This window comes from Palaemon carinicauda, chromosome 11 (genome assembly GCF_036898095.1).
Source record: "Palaemon carinicauda isolate YSFRI2023 chromosome 11, ASM3689809v2, whole genome shotgun sequence".
Lineage (NCBI taxonomy): Eukaryota > Metazoa > Arthropoda > Malacostraca > Decapoda > Palaemonidae > Palaemon > Palaemon carinicauda.
The window spans coordinates 77,482,110-77,487,884 of NC_090735.1; the positions used below are offsets into that span (position 1 = coordinate 77,482,110).

At 56.5% G+C, this 5,775-nt stretch overlaps 1 pseudogene; it reads left to right on the forward strand.

Annotated features, from left to right (window-relative positions):
- The first annotated feature begins 5,217 nt into the window (after positions 1-5,217).
- On the forward strand, positions 5,218-5,336 carry LOC137650306 (5S ribosomal RNA; annotated as a pseudogene).
- Positions 5,337-5,775: the final 439 nt, after the last annotated feature.

A 5,775-nucleotide genomic window follows, 5' to 3' on the forward strand; every position in this document is an offset into this window, starting at 1 on the left:
CTTCCCCCTCGAAGTGTAAACACTATGTGGGGTGCAGATAGCTATGTGGTGGGTCAAGCATACGTCCCGTTATTATAGGATATCCTAAAGGGAAATCTTATGGGTACTCGCGCCAGAAGTTAGAATTCTGTGAAACTTTTAGTTGTTCCGTAACAAACCAACCACGCTATTTACATTGGGTTTACCTTTTAGCATAGCTGAAATGGCGAGCCATTAGAATTTAACGAGGGTGTATCACCCCCGCGCTAGTTAGCAGGGGGTAGGGGAGTGGTAGCTAGCTACCCCTCCCCCCCCTCACACACCGGTGAACTGCTTCACTTTCACTTTTGGCTCGGACATGGACAGACGTCTCTGTCTTTGTCCTCGCTTGGCAGCCATTGTTTATTTTGTCTTTACTTAATCACTTACTTTTCTTTTACTCAATATATATGTAAACTTTTTTTCATGTTTATGTATATATTTGAGTATAGAAATCAGTAAGTTTCCTTTTCAGAGTTTGTGCTTGTGTGTGTAGTGTACGATATCTCCGTGGAGCCCTCGGCAGTTAGGCCACCATGGTGTAATTTCATGGGTTGCGATCGAGTTTGACTTCGGTCTTTCTCTCTCTCTCTCTTGAGGTCGTTCGCCCTTTTACTACGTTAGTTTTAATACGCCTTTGTAGCTTTCTTCCCGTGTGGGGGTGTTGCTACACCGTACGTTTTAGTCTCAATTAGTTTATGAATCTAATTGTATTTGTTGATTTTTCAGCTTTGTAGAACGATTCCTTTCGGGGTTTTCGTTCTTTCTTTGGTGTTCACTCATTTTTAAATTACATAATTACATAGTTACATAATTATAATTGTTATAATTCTGTATTGGTTACAGCTCTCCTTCCGTGAGTGTAAGTGGTTGTGGGGGCACGTGCCTGTTGTGTAATTCTTGTGTTCCTTTCCCTCGGGATTCCTCTTCGGAGCCTTCCCGGGGGAATGACTGTTAACTAATGATTTTTGTTTTATTTTTCACAGTTACCGATCTAGTTCGTTTTTGTAATGTGACAACGGAGTGAGCTGTCTTGTTGAGGCCTGGGGATTCGGCTGTTGCTGCCTCCCCTATAGATCTTTGTCAGGGGCGTGTCTCCTTCTCCTGGAAGTACTCCCGTGACGATTGACAGCTCTCCAGTTCATTTTAGAACACTCAGGAGGCTCGCCTCCTTGGGTGGGTAACTTTAATTCCGAGGGAAGTTTTTCCTGTCCAGGCTTGAGTTTTTCTCCTTTGGGGGGTTCTTCTCTTGCCTTTTTTTCGTGCGACTATGCTCTTGGTGCTGAGCGGTCGCACCTGCAGTTACGCTCAAGGGGCTGGTCAACTGTCTCTTCTACGAAGTGTTTCTCTTTCGTTCGCGAGAGAGTACACTCATAGAGACTCCTCTTCGGAGGACTCTTCTGCTGTTGTTGCTGTTGGCCGCCTTCGCCGCAAGGCTCACCGTCCGCTACGTCGTAAGGGCCTCCCATCTCCCTATAAGGGTGCTAAGAGGCGCCTTTTTGAATCTCCGTATGCAGCCTACAACTCCTTCTTGATCTTCCGCCCCTGGTGCAGATGGACAGCAGTCTGACCTCGTCTTCCGACGGGCAACGGTCTTCCCGACGGACAACGATCTTCCGACAGACATCAGTCTCCCGACGGACAGACAACGGTCTTCCGACGGACATCAGTCTCCCGACGGACAACGATCCCTTCGGGGCAAAGGGTTGCCTCCTACGGGGGTTCTTCCCTTGCGTGTCAGGGTTCCCCTGCGCGCCCTTCTGCAGTGTCCTTTCCTGCTCAGTGTTAGCGCACAGGCGCTCTCCTGCTCATCAGCGCTTTCCTGATCACTAGCGCTCTACTGTTCGCCAGCGCGCTCCTGTTCGTCAGCGCTCTCCTGATGATCGTCTCTGCTGTTCCTGTTGGTTCCTGTTACGCGCCCTGTGCGCCCACGTTCGCGATCTAGAACTTCGGTTCAGGTCTTGGACAAGGACTCTTCTTCTACGCACAGGATTCCACGCGTTGCCTTCTGCTCGCCAGCGATCACCAGCTCGCCAGCGACCACAGACGCGTCAACGTTCGCCTGCTCGTCAGCGATCTCCTACGCGTCAACGATCGTCATCGATATGCCACGCGTGTCAGTTCCCCTGGACACCATCAGTAGCGATCTAGCTCTCGCCTGCTGTGGACCACGATCTCTGGTAGCTGAGTCTTGCCGTAGATCTTCCTCCTGCTCGCCAGCGCTCACCTTTACTTCTGTCCTTCTGTGCGCCAGCTTTCTTCAATCGCCAGCGCACATCTGCGCGCCCTTTTCTGCCACGCACCAATGGACGCCAACGGTTTTTTCTGACCGTCTAGGATCGCCTGATTAACAGCTTGCTTCAGCGCTCACCTTCCTGATGCACCTGCGCGCCTTCTGTTAGCGCGATGCACGCTAGCCATCACTAGTCTCTTACGCGTTAGCGATCGCCTACGCGCCCGCGCGATTCTTCGCCTGCGCGCTAGCGTTTTGTTAACGCACCACCGCTGACTCGCCTACGGGCCATCGCTCGCCAGAACACGCCATCGCTCGCCAGAACACGCCATCGCTCGCCAGAACGCGCCATCGCTCGCCAGAACGCGCCATCGCTCGCCAGAACACGCCATCGCTCGTCAACGCGCCATCGCCCGCCTACGCGCCATCGGTCTCCCGACCGCCTGCGCTCACCCGCGCGCCCACGTACCTGCGCGTCCACACGCCCACGTACCCGCGCGACCGCACGCCCATGTGCCCGCGCGCCTACGCTCATCGCGACCGCGCACATGCGCTCCAATGTTCGCCCGCGCGCGAACCGACGCCATCGCCATCGCGCGGACCGACGCCATCGCCATCGCGCGGACCGACGACGGGGTTCCGTCGCGAGGACCGACGACGGGGTTCCGTCGCGCGGACCGACGACGGGGTTCCGTCGCGCGGACCGACGACGGGGTTCCGTCGCGCGGACCGACGACGGGGTTCCGTCGCGCGGACCGACGACGGGGTTCCGTCGCGCGGACCGACGACGGGGTTCCGTGGCGCGGACCGACGACGGGGTTCCGTGGCGCGGACCGACGACGGGGTTCCGTGGCGCGGACCGACGACGGGGTTCCGTGGCGCGGACCGACGACGGGGTTCCGTGGCGCGGACCGACCACGGGGTTCCGTGGCGCGGACCGACGACGGGGTTCCGTGGCGCGGACCGACGACGGGGTTCCGTGGCGCGGACCGTCGACGGGGTTCCGTGGCGCGGACCGACGACGGGGTTCCGTGGCGCGGACCGACGACGGGGATCCGTGGCGCGGACCGACGACGGGGTTCCGTGGCGCGGACCGACGACGGGGTTCCGTGGCGCGGACCGACGACGGGGTTCCGTGGCGCGGACCGACGACGGGGTTCCGTGGCGCGGACCAACGACGAGGTTCCGTCGCGCGAACGTCGGCTTGATTCCTGCAGTATCCATTGCTCGCCTACGGGTCATCGCTCGCCGACCACCAGCTCTCGCCCTTTCTACCACGCTCGCCCTCCTTCTGCGCTCCTTCGCGCACTTTCGTTTGCGCTCCTGCGTGCCCGAGCATGGGCCCTTCCACGTTCGGCCACGCGCAAACCATTGATTTACTATCGCGCGAGCTCCAGGGCGATTACGACCGCGATTCCCGTCGGGGTTTGGCAACATGGCCAGCCTGGCGAGTCTTCTGGAGCGTATTTCCAGAACACGGTCCTCACCCCGTAAACGCAGAGCATGGCAGATGCAAGAGCAGGAAGAATCTTCAGGGAGGTCTGAGCAACATTCTTCTTTCCAGAACCTGGATTAGCCCTTCCCTGTCATTCCCTGGAAGGGTTTTGCCAGGGAGCTTTCCGTTCGAGATTTCTCCGTCGGCCAAGGGGTGACTGGTTTACCCCTTCCTCTTCTCCATCTCGTGAAAGGGGCTTACCAGGTCCTTTCCCTACTCGGTTGCGACCCGAGGTTTTGTAAAAGGAAGCTCCAGGAAGATCATGGGTACTTTCCTCCTCTCGGGCTCAAGCACCTTGGCGTTTCGTCGCCAAGTTTCGAACTTGCGGGCAAGCTCGATGTTGGACCATCTGGACGCAATGACCGAGGGCTTCCTCTCGGGTGTCTCATCCGTGGATGTCGACAAACTCAGACACCCTTCCATCCTTGGGAAGAGCTTGTTTGTGCCCAAGGACAGAGACCTAGACAGCGGTGTGCGGAGGAAGTCGACTTCCGTTTTCACTCCTCCAAGGCGCTTTCTTCCAGACCCTGCAGGCCTCAAGCACCTCTTTCTTTCAGCCTCGTCGGCCCAAGTTATCGGACCGGCTACGGCAACTAAGACAAGGTGTCCAATAGCAGTCCCCTCCTGTCAGGAACAGGTAGCACGGGAGGCTCTCCCGGGGGGGCATAATCCTAGAGGGAGCGGCAGAGTTCACGAACTCTAGGATTGGCAACCCCCCCTTGCAGGTCTCACGCTGGGAGGATGCCTAAGGTTACTCATCCGGATAACAGCTTCCCGATGCCGATTCCTGCACGATCTCCGTGATCAGCCAAGGATATCGCGCCTGCCGTCTCTGTCGGTGAATTCAGTGTCACTGAACCTCTATGCCATGGGGTCGGCAAGAGTTTTGCCCGTTTGGGCAGAATGATCCATGCCTTAGGAGTAGGTCCTCCATAGGATTGTCGACGGCTTCACCCCCCGGCTTCTTCAGTCGATCCTTTCTCGTAGGAAAGCATCTGAGACGGGAATTCCGTAGTCGACCTCTCAGCTCTGATCAAGTTTGTCGAACAAACTTCGTCCAGCGTGGAACAGCAGAATCGATCAGACTGGTAACGAGGCGGCAGGACTCCTTAGGCCCTGGATCGGAAGGACGGGTACTTTCAGTTTCCATTCCATCCATCTTCCAGGAAGCTCTTGGAATTCAGCCTTGACTACAAATGTTCCTGCTTAAGATGCGGTGTGGCGATCCCGCCGTGGCATCGCAGGTTTTTCCCCAGAGAACTCTCCCTGCTTTCCTCATGGCCGCTCAGGAGCAGGCTTCCTCCTCCTTCGCCTTTTGGAGGTCTGGTCAACTCCGGTAGGCTCGGGTTCGACCTTCTTCAACGCCGGGACAAGCTTCCGGATCCTTACCATGAGTGAGGGATCATGGTAATTTGCTAGGAGCCTTCTCTACTTCTGCCTCAACATCTGGAGTATCTAGCCATGATATTGAGTCAACGGCCTTACCACGTTGGAAACCCCGCTTCTCGTCCGTCCAGCGAAGTTAAGCAACGTTGGGTCTGGTCGGTACTTGGATGGGTGACCGCCTGGGGACGCCAGATGCTGTTGCCTCCTCCTCCGGGCCTTCCCTTCAGTTGACTGTGGCAAGGCTGAGGAGAGTCGCAGTACCTGTTATCAGTCAAGCAGAGCTTTCAGCCCTACCTTGGAACGTTTCCTAGGTCTCTTTTCCTCATTGACCCGTCTAAAGTCCCGAACGGTCGCCTCAGGATAAGTTCCCTGTGGGGCGGCCCAAGTTCAGGTGGTTTCAAAGCAACGATTAACCGGACTTTCTGGCCCCTATGGGACCAGCGGAACGAGTAGACCTGCAATGGGTGTTGACCTATGGAACCTCTTGATGGGAGTGGATATTCTCGTCCTTTCCCCACATTTTTTATGCTGTTCTCGGACTCGTCAAAGAAAAGGGGGGGGGGGGGGGCATGTTCCGGTTCAGGCCTATGGTCAGGACCTGAAGGATACCTCTCCATCATTCAGGCAGGCTTAGGGGCCGTAG